The 13,941-nt window shown below is 46.9% G+C and overlaps 1 protein-coding gene across 5 annotated transcripts in view; it reads right to left on the bottom strand.

Moving 5' to 3' along the window:
• HSPBAP1 (HSPB1 associated protein 1) overlaps positions 1-13,941 on the bottom strand; it is an 89,319-nt gene that overhangs the window by 50,718 nt on the left and 24,660 nt on the right. Inside the window, exon 1 of one of the 5 annotated variants that reach the window (XM_061609113.1) lies at positions 3,831-3,898. The exons of the other annotated variants lie outside the window; for them this stretch is intronic. The gene's annotated coding sequence lies outside the window, so the exon portion shown is untranslated. Of the gene's footprint in view, positions 1-3,830; positions 3,899-13,941 lie in introns of those variants that run through there. 5 annotated transcript variants of the gene reach the window in all.

The following is a 13,941-nucleotide window of genomic DNA, read 5'->3' as shown; positions in this document are numbered from 1 at the left end:
CCTTAATGGATTCCCATCAAAAATTAATTTCCAGTTTGTTCATATAAAACTGCTTAGATTTTCTTTATTTCTGTTTTCTGCCTACCGACAAACTTGTGTGTTTTGCCTAAGGATGGAAACAGGCGTGGGTATCAAATGAATTTTATATTTTCCCATCTGAGGCATCAGCCATTGTATGTTCCTTCTTTCCATCAGCCCTAGATGGGACATGAAGTCTACATAACATTCATTTGAATGTCTGTTACCTCCTCCCACTTCCTATCTTGTGACCAAAACAGGTGTGTTTTGCAGGAGGGACATGTTGGGACTTCACCCCACTACTTTTTCCGCAGCCGGCCTCCTGCCAGCCCCCTCCAATCAGCCACACACACACACACATCAGGGTGAAGGAGGAGGCAGGAGGGGGCTCCCCAGCCATACTATACAGCACAGGCTTCTGCAAAGCTTCTCTGAGCAGGTGGAGGAGGAAAAGGAGGTGCAACATTGTGGCACAAGAGATGGCAAAAGATCTGCTTAATTGGGGGGGGTTGGAATTAAGCAGATATTCACCCACCCCAGCCTACAGTCTGTCTCTTGCCCTGAGTGTGGCTCTTCCTCTTCCTCCTCCGTGGGCTGGCACTCCTGTGGCCTCTGGGGAGGGGCTCCTGGATGTGCGGGGGGGGGGCTCCTGGCTCCTCCTTCTCCATGGTAGTGGGGGTGGTGGATCTGCAGTGGCGCTCTGTGTGTGTGTGTGTGTGTGTGTGTGTGTGTGTGTGTGTGTGTGTGTGTGTGTGTGTGTGTGTGTGTGTGTGTGTGTGTGTGAGAGAGAGAGAGAGAGAGAGAGAGAGAGAGAGAGAGAGAGAGAGAGAGAGAGAGAGAGAGAGGTGGCATGAAGGGATCCTGCACTTGAGAGGAGTTTACACGGGGAGGTCAGTGGTGAGCATGACAGAGGGCGAGAGAAGGAGTTTACATAGGGGGAGGGTGGAAGGCAGTTGCAGCCCCAAGAATGGCTATTTTGACTTCAAATCAGCCAGCCGAGGAGGGAATTGGATGTTGTGCTTGCTTCTTGGGTTTTTTACCCCCTCCCAGAGGTGATGGATCAGTTCAGGTTTCAGAAGAGGAGGAGGGGCACATTAGTTGCAAAGCATTCTAAAGGAATGAAGAATTGTGCTCTTTCTCTCTCTTTAAAAAAAGAGTCTTTAGAAGTTAGTGAGATCTTCCCACCTTCTTCCCCCTCCGATTCCCTCCCCCCCATGCATCTGAAAGTATTCCTGATGCAAAGCATTATAATTTGCAAACGCAGAAGGAAAATGGGTGCTTCTTGCCTCTGTTTGTTATGAGCGACAGATTATTCAAAGCAACATATTCCCTTCTCTGTCAAACTCTGCCCAGAAAAAAATGGCCCGTCTCTCTCTCTCATTAATGAACTTTGGCTAAACACAATGAAGTTTACTTCTGAGTAGACATGTATTGCATTGCAGCCTTCACCTGCTCCCTGTGGGAAATGGATGCTGCTGCTGCAGGAGGAGCGAAGGAGAAAACAATTTTCTCAACTAGGAAGGCAGCAACATCAACATGTTAAAGCTAACTTGGTGTACTTGGGAATAAGCTTCATTGATCGCAGTGGGGATTGCTTATGAGTAAAGATGTTTTGAAAGCTTTTTTTAAGAAACATTTTTAAAGATGCTTTGTTTTAATGTGTTTTAAAGTTTGTTTTTATGATGTTTTAAAGTTTTTAGTGCTTTTGTTTGCCGCCCTGGGCTCCTGCTGGGAGGAAGGGTGGGATATAAATCAAATAATAAATATGCAAATGGTTGGGTTACACGACACTATAGCAGATTTATCTTGACAAAATAGGTTGTTAATTTCTTTGACTGGATTGTATGACAAGATTAGAGATAAGAAGAGTGATAGTTAAAGAATTATAGTTACATTATTCATGTGAGCTGAGATCATTTTATTATTCTAGGTACATAACCTTAGGGTGGAGAAGGCATGGAAGGATCTTTCAAATAAATGAACTTCTAAAACCACAATATGCTTTTTAAAAAATTCCTTGAGGAAAATAGGCTTTCAATGGGGAAGGGCCGTAGCTCAGTGGCAGAGCATCTTTCCATGCAGAAGATCCCAGGTTGAATTCCTGGCATCTCCAGGTAGGGTTGGTAGAGACTCCTACCTGAAACCCTGGATTGCTGCTGCCAGTCAGTGTAGACAATACATTACAAAAATGCAGGTTATGAAGTACTTGCAGGCCACAGTACTTGGCTGGTGAGTGTTGTTTCGGGGGGGGGGGAAGAGATGATGACCTTATGGAAGGCCGATGGGTAATTCTGGGGCTAAGGGAATGTGTAAGGGGGTTGATTATGTGCGCTGATTAATCAAATAGGAAGGGATCCGTCCATGAGGACTGAGATGAGAGGGTGAACCTTCCATATAATATCATAGTTTTTTTTCTTTATTGCTGTAGTTTTCCAAGTCAGTTATGCAGGCCCCCATGAGTGTTAGTGTTATAATCTTAGAAGGGGGTATGGCAGTGGGAGGTGTGGCATGACTCCCAAAGGGACCCTGCGCTTCTCAATTTGCCATTACACTACTGGACCAGATGCCGCTTCATGGCTTTACCTCAGCCAACTTGTTTCCTTCCCTGCCTTCGTCTGTTTAGCTTGCACACTATTTTGTGATATTTTGGTTGGCCTAATAAAGATATTACCCTAATAATTTTATTTTACTTTTTCTATTCTCGTTGAGGTTCAAAAGGCAAACCATATTTTAGAAGCTAGTCAGATTTTTAAAAAAACTTCTGCATAATACATTGGTGAGCCTTACAACTGGCATGCTATTTTATAATTTTTCTTACAGCCACTCTGAATTTACTGGTTTTGTCTTTTCTCCTAAAGGTTATTCCTTACTTGTGAGCATCTAAGGGCAGTTAACAGAACAAAAACAAGAATGGGCTTTCCTTTCAAAATAATATTAGTGACAAGGACTGTTTCAATGGAGTGGCAAAATAATTCTTTCAAGGTAGTTCTTCTAAAAGTATATTCAGAAAGCAGATATCTTTTATTGGAGAGATAAAGGAACTGTTCAGACAGGAAAGAAGATAGGGCAATAATCACTGCGGACTGTCAGTGAGGGCCCAAGGTAATATGAAATATCAGTGTGTGCACGTGTGTGTGCAAAAAGACCACAAACATCAAAATGAAGGCTTGGTGATAGCAGCATATATTCTTTACTTTCACATAAGGCCAACTGCCAAGAAAGGAGGGAGAGGCAGTCTTAGACACCATTACATGTTTGCTGCCGTTATCCATGCTTTGTTGTATGTTGCTAAAATTATTTTTTTAACCTGTTCTTCTATTCTCCCAACTACCTTTCCCTCATTTCTCCTCATGAAATTATTTTATATCTTTTTTACTTTTAAAGTTTAATAATGGAATTGTATACTAATGAATATTTTGAGCTGCTTTGAGGGTTCCTGTTCAAAAGCAGGGTACAAATCTAAATGCATTCAGTTCAGAGATAAGACTACATAACTATGCTGTATGTGGAGGATCCTCAAGAAATTGAATGAATTGATTATTTGTGTTGGTTTCAGGCTCAGCACTATAGTCCTATACAGAAGGGATGGGGAACCTGCAGCCCACCAGATGCTGTTAGACTAACTACCATCAGTGCCAGCCAGTATGGCCACTGACCAGTTATGATGGGAGTTGCAATCCAACATCAGGAAGATCACAGGTTCCCCACCCCAGCTATGCAGATCTGCATTATATTAAATACATGGGGAATAGGGAAGGGGGTAGTTAGACAGCAGATTAACAAGCTTACATTGGTATAAATTCAATTTCTACCTCTTGTTTCTGGCAGATTCAGTTTCAATTTTTCCATCATACCACATGGGAAAAAAAGATTACAGTGTTCTATCTTGCATTGTGTCACATATTTCCTGTGGCTGATCAGATACCTTCATTTCTCATCAGAACTCGTCCTTGCACCAAAAACATAATATGTGGAATTATATACTGGACCAAAACCATTATTATCGGGGAAAGCAAATTGCAAAGGACCACAAGAATGGCAATGACAGAACAATCATTTAGCCTTCATTCTACTACTGTTCTACAGCTGCTTAAATATGGATGTCTTTCATTCTTACAAGCGAGTCAGTGCTGTGAGGGCATTCATTCCTCATTGCTCTGACTGCACTGGAACTGCTGCCATCACAATCTCATACATTTGTTCTAATTTCCTTCAGGCAAAAGACAAACCTTATCATTGTCATTTTCTGTTTGCCAGCTCGGATATCAGATTTTTCCATTCAATTCACTACAGTATAGGGTTTATTGGCTAAGAATGCGAGACAAACCTGGTAATCAGCAATACAGCATTTAGCTTGGTGCTGTATTAAGATCTTCTTCAGAGACCACAGCCCCGTCAGAAATGATAAATTAATGCACACACCAATTCCCATAAAGCAGGGAAAGGGAACTGGTGACCTTCCAGGTGATGTTGGACTCCAACTCCCTTCAGCCCCAGCAAGTATGGCTAATAGTCAGGGATGATGGAAGCTGTAGTCCAACATCACCTGGAGGACCACAGGTTCCCCATCATTACACTACATTTTGGGCTGATTCCGATATGCCCCAGGTGCATAGGCTGTTCATATGACGGGGCAGCAGAGTGGAACCAACCACACATACAACATTTAATGTGAAAAAATGGCCTGAGAGAAGGGCTGACTCATGTGATCCACCTGCTAAAAAAAAATGTGAAAGTGCCAAATGAATACTTATTTCGTTTGTTAGTCACCTCATACCCAATGGTCTCTAGGCAACATACAACAGATTAAAAAACATACAAGATAAAACAGATTAAAAACATGCAATATAAAACAAATTTAAAACATACTGTCATTATGATTGTGATTATGCACCCGCAGGTGCCAACTGACCAGAACTAGTCAAAAAGCCACAGACCAGCCCTCTCAGATAGGCTGCCATCACCCTTTACCAGGAAAAAAGGGCTATCAGGGAAGCCTCCTTAGAAGACTTGCTTAGGATTCCAAAGGAGCAAAAGCTAAGGCTCTGCTCTCTTTCCTTGGAGCCTCAAGCCCAAAAAGCTTAACCAGTAGCTCTGTAACCACAGGCATTCTAGGAACTCATTTTAAAGCTGAGTTTCACTGCAACAACACACATGGGTTGTAAATAGAGATCGCTTATTTATTTATTTATTTATTGTATTTGTATACCGCCCCATAGCCGAAGCTATGGGCAGTTTACAGTAACTAAAAACATTAAAAATAAATATACAAGTTTAAAACACATCTTTTAAAAACAATTTAAAACACTTTAAAAAATACTGAAATGTAAGTCAGAAAGACTATGCTTCAAATATTGTCTCTGCCCATAATTTTAAAAGTGCAAATAAAAAGTATAACAGTGCATCAAAAGGTACAAATAGATAAAAAGAGCAGCATAAAAATCCTTTAAGCCAGTTCACCCAAAATATTTAGACACAAAACTTCAGTTGCAAAGACAGTTGAGAAATAACCATAGGTTGAAATATACTCTAGCTATACCTCTCTATACAAAGCGACAGTGTTTTTGGATAGCATAGATTCCTTCTCAGCTCACCCCTCAGTATGCATGTCTTGAGCCTCAGCCCTCACAGAAGGGACAGGAAGGGGGGAGGCATGAGTTTCAGGCGCCTCCGCTGCCAGGAGACATAGAAGACTTGGGAGTTGTTGAGTCTGAGTGAGACCTTGGGGGGGAAGGGAAGCAAGCCTGAATTCCAGCCAGGTCCCACGGATGGCGCGATCTCCAAGGAGAAAAGCGCGCTGCCCCCAGTTGCTGCTGAGGACCTGTTGGGGGAAGCTCCAGCAAAAGTGCCAACTCCTCCCTTACCAAGCAGTTCCCAGGATGCCACCAGTGTGAGGCAGCCCCCTGACCTCGAATCTGTTACTCAGGAGCAGGTGTCTTCCGATGAGCTGTTAGAGACATGCCCCCCGTCACCTTGCTCCCGCCGCTGCGAGAAACGAACAGGGCAGAGACAGGACTTGCAAAGGAGTCAGAGATTACGATTGAAAACGTTCCCTACTTAAGCTTGCCGCTTACAGTGGGGAGCTGCTGTGTCAACTTCCATCATACGCCGCAGAGCATGTCTAGAGTGTAGTTAGAGATTTTAGTGAGTTAGTGCAGATTTTTCTATGAAGCGCAATGCCTTTGATGTATCCATTACTTTAATAAAACAAGATTTAATTGCACCCGCGTCTCCGCCTCGTAGTTCCGGCTCTGGACGGGACAGTTTGACACAGCCACCATCCCTACTCGAATCTGTTCCCATGATGGATGACATGGACCTAGACGGAACAAATGGGGGAATACCCATAACCATGGAAACCTTGTATACCGAGATCCAGAACCTCCGAGCAACTACGCAACCCCTGCAAACCAAGAACCAGAACCTCAGAACCACGACGCAAGCCTTGCAAGCGGATAACCAGAATCTCCGAGCCTTGATTGCCCAAGTTCAGGCTGTGCTGCCAGGGGTGGCGGCAGCCCTTGTCACATCTCTGGTGGGATTCCCCTTTCAATACAGGGGCCAGAGTGAACAGTTTGCGACATTTCTAGCCCAATGTGAGTTGTACATTCAGGTGCGCAGAGCTGAGTTCCTGACCGATGATGCGAAGGTGGCGTTCATCATCAGTTTACTGGAAGGTGAAGCGGCCAAATGGGCCACCCCGTATCTGATTCGCAACGACCAGATACTGCGACAGTTTGATGCCTGTAAGAATGCGATGGGGGAGATGTTCCGAGACCCCCAGAGGAAGGAGACAGTAGCCTGCCAGCTAGGAACCCTGAGACAGGGAAAGGGGTCCGTGGGAGCGTACACCAATGCTTTTCGCGTCTTGTCGCAAGAAACAGAGTACAACGACCCCTCTTTGATGTACTTTTATAGAAATGGACTGAGTTCAGAAGTTTTGGACAAACTGGCGTGTTCTACACACACCGACACCCTGAGGGGTTTGATTCAACTGAGCCTGCAGATAGACAGCCGTCTGGAAGGGAGGAAGTTGGAACGGCGGATGGAACACTCTTGGACCTAGGTTGCTGCTCTGCTGCCCCATGCGCGTCCTGTACCCAACCCGGGCGTCCCTATTCTTTTGGGAGAGAAGTCCATGCAGATTGGGGGGGTAGACCGCGGTTGATGGAGGAGGAGAGGGAGAGGCACCGGAGGGAAGGCTTGTGCTTATACTGTGGGAAGCCGGGACACCTCGCTTGAAACTGTGCAGCCAAGACCAGGAGACCCCAGCCGCCGGAAAACTTCACATCCCAGCTCTCATAGAGGCTAGAGAGTTGGGGGGTGCCACAGACACTGAGCCTCTGCCACGACCCCTTCTGTCCCAAGGTGCCCTCCTGTTACCCATTTGCATCACCCTACCCTCGGGCGAGAATTTCTCAGCCAAGGCTATGATTGACAGCAGAGCATCTTCTTGTTTCATGGACCGAGAATTGGCACGATACCACGCTATCCCCACACGAGAACTGAGTTAGCCGTTGGCAGTGGAAACTATAGATGGCTGGCCTCTGAAGTCCGGGGGAGTAACCCGAGTGACTGAGGCTTTAGAAGTGATGGTCCCTGGACATCGGGAAGACCTGTCGTTCTATGTGACGTCCTTGCCTCACTTTCCGGTGGTGCTGGGCATGCCTTGGTTGGTCCGGCACAACCCCACAATCTTTTGAGATGAAGCTGTGGTGGTTTTTACCTCCAAGTACTGCCATCAACACTGCCAGCCTGAGGAGAAGCTGGAGGTGTTGGCAGGGGTGCCTTCCCCAAGGGAGATAACTTTGCCCGCCAAGTATGGGGGCTTTCGGGACGTATTCGACAAAAAGGAAGAGGAACAACTCCCTCCTCACTGGCCCTATGATTGTGCCATTGATTTGATGCCTGGGGCATGCATCCCCGCCAGGCGGATCTACTCTCTATCCGAACCAGAGTTGGCAGCGCTAAGGGAGTTTCTGGACACCAACTTGAAGAAAGGCTTCATTCGTCCTTCGCAGTCCCCAGCTGGCGCACCCCTGCTGTTTGTTAAGAAAAGGGGGGGAGCTCCGTCCATGCAATGATTATACAGCTCTCAACCAGATCACTATCCCCAACAGTTACCTGTTGCCGCTCATCAGGGAAATGCTAGAGTGGCTGCGTTCTGCCAAAATTTACACAAAACTGGACTTCAGAGGAGCTTATAACTTGGTGCAGATCAAGGAGGGTGATGAGTGGAAGACTGCATTCAAGACCAGTTATGGTCAGTATGAGTACCTAGTCATGCCATTCGGATTGTCGGGGGCCGCTGGAGTCTTCCAGAATTTCATGAATGACATCTTCAGGGACTTTGTGGACCACTTTATGATCATGTACCTGGATGATATCTTGATTTACTCAGATACCCCAGAAGAACACGATGCACATGTGCATGCAGTGTTGCAGAAGTTACGGGAACACCACCTTTACGTGAAGCTGGAAAAATGTGGGTTTGACCTGACCACTTTGGACTTTCTGGGGTATTGGGGTCTCTCCGGCAGGAGTAGAAATGAACCCAGAGGTCCGTTGCGTTCTCACGTGGCAGCCCCCCAAGACCAAGAAGGATTTGCAGCGCTTCTTGGGGTTTGCCAATTATTACCATCGGTTCATAGTCAATTACTCCAAACAGACTGCGCCGCTCACGGATTGCCTGAAGGGCTCAAGATCTTTCCGCTGGACAGAAGCTGCCCAGGAGGCCTTCGAGAGCCTGAAGAGAAGGTTTGCTACCAAACCCATTCTACAACATGCAGATCTGGCACTCCCTTTTGTGGTAGAGACAGATGCATCAGACGTAGCAATCGGTGGCATCCTTTTGCAACCTGCCCAGAAAGGGGGGGGCCTGAAACCTTGTGCCTACTTTTCCAGAAAGTTAACCGACTCTGAACAAAACTACACCGTGTGGGAAAAGGAGCTGTTGGCCATTAGAGATGCCTTTGAAGCCTTGAGACACCATCTGGAAGGGGCGCAGCATGAAATTGAGGTGCACAAAGACCATCATAATCTAAACAGTCTACACACCGCCCGCAAACTCAATCAATGGCAAGTGCGCTGGGCTCAGTTCTTTGCACGGTTCCATTTCAAAATCCATTATATATCCCAAGTACAGAATAAGGGGGCTGACGCCTTGTCCCGGAAACCGGAGTATCTGGGGGATCCCACCCCAAGACCGTTACAGTACATTATTCCCCCCGAGAGGGGAGTGGTTGGGGCCTGCCAAGACTCCTGGGAGGCTGAAGTGCGTGAGGTGCAAAAACAGGACCCTTTCGCACAGGGGCAGTGGGTCGGAGTGGGCGCGCAGCTCAAAAGAGATCAGAAGGACTTAACATGGAAGGATGACATACTGCACCATCAAGAAGCTATTTGTGTGCCCCCAGGTGAACTGAGAGCCAGAGTGCTATGTCAGTGTCATGACTCCCCCACGGCAGGCCACTTCGGGGTCTTTAAGACTATTCAATCTGTCACCCGGGAGTTCTGGAGGTCCAAGGTGAAGAAGGACATAGAGCATTACGTCTGCTCCTGTCCCACTTGCATGAGGGCCAAACATGCCACTGGGAAGCCGTTGGGGCTGTTGGAACCCCTTCCTACCCCACCAGGACCCTGGCGGATGATTACTATGGATTTTATTACAGATCTTCCCCCTTCTCAGGGGAAAACCACAGTTTTGGTGGTAGTTGATGCCTTCTTGAAAATGGCTCACTTCATTCCATGCGCACGGCTCCCAAACACTCAAGACACCGCCAAGTTGTACGTTCAAAATGTGTACCAGCTGCACGGACTGCCAGACAGCTTGGTTTCCAACCGGGGAACACAATTTACCGCGCGTTTTGGTAAGCATTGTGGAAATTACTGCAAAGTGAATTAAGACTGTCGTCCACTCATCATCCTCAAACGGATGGGCAGACCGAGAGGGTGAACGCAATTTTGGAACAATATTTACGTTGTTACGCAGGTTACCAGCAGGACAATTGGATGTCCTACCTGCCTTTAGCAGAATTTGCCTATAATAATGCTGTGCATTCGCACACGCAACAGACTCCTTTCTTCGCCAACTTTGGCTACCACCCTCAAGCGTTCCCTGCCCCAAAGGATAACCTCTCCGTCCCAGCCGCTGAGCATTTCCTGCAAGAACTTCATGCTATGCAACAGCTACTCCAGGAACAACTGGAATGAGCCAAGGCGGATTACAAACGCGCAGCTGACCAGCATCGGCAAGAGGGAGCCCTCATTCAAGCGGGAGACAAGGTGTGGGTGTCTACACGTTATTTACCTATGCCTGGGCAGTGTCGTAAGTTGCAGGATCGGTGTGCAGGGCCTTTCGAGGTGGAGGCGCAGATTAACCCCGTGGCTCACAGACTAAAATTGCCTTCCACTTTCAAGATGCACCCAGTCTTTCACCGGGCGTTACTGAAAAAGGATGCCCCTCCCAACCCTCACCGCCCGCGGGTCTAGCCCGCTCCGCCACTGTTGGTAGATGGGGAGGAGGAGTATGACGTGGAACAGATATTGGATTCGAGAAAACGCGGCGGGCGCCTTCAGTACTTGATTCATTGGAAGGGTTACGATCCATCAGAACGTTCGTGGGAAACGGGAGGACGTGCACGCCCCGACTTTGGTGAGAGAATTCCATGAGGCTTACCCTGCAAAACCCAGACCTCGGGGTGGGAAGGGTTAATGCATGGAGGGGGGATGATGTTGAGTCTCAGCTGTCCCAGAAGGGACAGGAAGGGGGGAGGCATGAGTTTCAGGCGCCTCCGCTGCCAGGAGACATAGAAGACTTGGGAGTTGTTGAGTCTGAGTGAGACCTTGGGGGGGAAGCGAGCCTGAATTCCAGCCAGTTCCCACGGATGGCGTGATCTCCAAGGAGGAGAGCGCGCCACCCCCAGTTGCTGCTGAGGACCTGTTGGGGGAAGCTCCAGCAAAAGTGCCAACTCCTCCCTTACCAAGCAGTTCCCAGGATGCCACCATGTGACGCAGCCCCCTGACCTCAAATCCGTGACTCAGGAGCAGGTGTCTTCCGATGAGCTGTTAGAGACATGCCCCCCGTCACCTTGCTCCCGCCGCTGCGAGAAACGGACAGGGCAGAGACAGGACTTGCGAAGGAGTCAGAGATTACGATCGAAAACGTTCCCTACTTAAGCTTGCCGCTTACAGTGGGGAGCTGCTGTGTCAACTTCCTTCATACGCCACAGAGCATGTCTAGAGTGTAGTTAGAGACTTTAGTGAGTTAGTGCAGATTTTTCTATGAAGCGCAATGCCTTTGATGTATCCATTACTTTAATAAAACGAGATTTAATTGCACCCGTGTCTCCGCCTCGTAGTTCTGGCTCTGGACGGGACAGTTTGACACAGCCACCATCCCTACTTGAATCTATGAAGCGCAATGCCTTTGATGTATCCATTACTTTAATAAAATGAGATTTAATTGCCCCTGCGTCTACACCTTGTAGTTCCGGCTCTGGACGGGACAGTATGTGAATCAGGACAGGAACAGAAGGCAGGGAGCAATGAACAAAAGAGTTCAAAGTACTTTTATGGGATCAGCCTAGCAACAAGGAGCAGATCCCAAAGCCAATCAAAATTAACAATTGGACAGAACATTCTGGTCCTGAGGGAATATGACCAATCAAGGGATACAACTGATGGAAGGTTTGAGGGCCTCGGATGGCCATAACCAAACAGAAAGTTGGCCTGAATAGAAGCTTCAAGTCTGGGTCTATGAGAGAACGGTCATAGCATAGGCATGTGAAACTAATTAACGGGACAGGTACAGCCTCAAAGAAGCCTGGTTATTAATGATAACACAGGTGCAAGCAATGAGCTCACTTTGTCAATTAACTACAGAAGATGGTACAAACGGCTTTTCTCAGGAGGCTGGCTGCATCTCAGAATTTACTCATCAGACTAACACAAGATGGATTCCCTGAATCCTTTAGGGCAAAGCCATCTTAACATGCCAGCTCAGGCTTTCTTCACACATACAATGTAAAAACTTAATCCCCTCCCCCCAAAAATCCTAAACTAAGACAGCACACATCAAGGGCCAAAATCCGAGTGAAAAGGAAGGTCTACGCGGTACCTAAAGATGGATAAAGAAGGTGCTAGGCATGCCTCCCTGAGGAGAGCATTCCACAGCTGGGGGGCTACCATTAAAAAGGCCCATTCTCGTGTTGCCAACCTCTGAGCCTCCCATGGAGGGAGCACATGAAGAGGGGCTTCTGATGACAAATGCAGGGACTAGGTCAGTTCATAAAGAAAGAGGCAGTGCTTAAGATATTGAGGTCCTGCACCGCATAAGGCTTTATAGGTCAAAACCAGTACTTTAAATTGAGCACGAAAACTAACTGGTAGCCAGTGCAGTTGTGCCAGAATTGGTGTAATATGTGCAGACTGACTTACCCCGGTCAACAATCTGGCTGCTGAATACTACACTAGCTGGAGTTTCCAAAATGACTTCAGAGGCAGCCCCACGTATATATAACGCATTGCAGTAGTCTAACCTAGAGGTTACCGGAGCATAGACAACAGAGATTAGGTTGTCCCTGTCCAGCTGAGCCACTAGTTGAGCCTCAAGTGACAATAATGGATCCAGGAGTACCCCAAGCTACATATCTGCTCCTTCAAGGTGAGTTAACCCCACCCAGAGTGCTCTACAACTCATCCATCCAGTCTAGAGAGCCACCCACTAACAATGCCTCAGTCTTGTCTGGATTAAGTTTCAGTTTATTGGCTTTCATCCAGTCCACTATTGAAGCAAGACACCAATTTAGCACATCGACTGCCATGCTTGCAGATGTAAAGGAGAAGCAGAGCTGTATGTCATCAGCATATTGCTGACAACAAACGCCAGATGACCCTACTCAGCAGTTTCATGTAGATATTAAACATCTCCGGAACTACACACTGAAGGTTCTACTGGACTGAACAGCATTCCCCAAGCACCACCCTCTGAGAACAACCATGCAAGTAGGACTGGAACCACTGCAAAGCAGTGCCACCTACCTCCAACTTGGATGCCGCTCCAGAAGAATACCATGGTCAATGGTATTGAAAGCCACTGAGAGATCAAGGAAAAATAACAGGGAACGCTCCCCCCTTTCCTGATATAGGTCATCATACAGGGTGACCAAGACAGTTTCTGTGCCAAAACCAGGCCTAAACCATGATTGAAATGGATCCAGAAAATCAGTTTCATCCAAGAGAACTTGGATCTGCACTCAAGAACTTTGCCCCAAAAGAGGAGACTGGTTACTGGCCAATATTTATTTATTAAATTTATATCCCGCCCTTCTTGCCAGAAGGGGCCTATTTTGAAAAAAAATTCTGTGTCAGGGAGAGTATCCTACCCATCTACCCATCTACCCATCTAGAATTACGGCTCAAAGAACCTTTTTCTCGGCCACCATTGCATCTGCTGATGGCCGACCAAAAGAACTCTTCCGGGTGGTTAAGAATTTACTTAACCAAGACCAGCATAAGCCGAATCCTGATAATTCTGCTTCTCGTTGCCAAGAACTAGCCACGTACTTTAGTACTAAAATTGCTCAGATCCGTTTCGACCTTGACACTAAGAATATTATAATTTCCAACCCCCTCCCTGCCACTCATGTCTGCGTTGCCACCTTAGACTCTTTTCAGATCGTACATCCAGCAGATATAAATAACCTTTTGGAAGGGATGAGACCTACCACTTGTCTACTTGACCCTTGCCCTTCCTGGATTATAAAACAGTCCAGAAAGGGACTCGCAATTTGGATCAGTGAGTTGATTAATGCCTCCCTCCAGCAAGGTCACCTTCCAGGAAGCTTAAAAGAAACAATTGTTATTCCATTATTAAAAAAGCCTTCCTTGAACCCTTCCTGTTTAGACAGTTTTCGTCCTGTTTCT

Source organism: Rhineura floridana, chromosome 2 (assembly GCF_030035675.1).
Source record: "Rhineura floridana isolate rRhiFlo1 chromosome 2, rRhiFlo1.hap2, whole genome shotgun sequence".
Lineage (NCBI taxonomy): Eukaryota > Metazoa > Chordata > Lepidosauria > Squamata > Rhineuridae > Rhineura > Rhineura floridana.
This window is presented reverse-complemented; position numbering and strand designations above follow the sequence as displayed.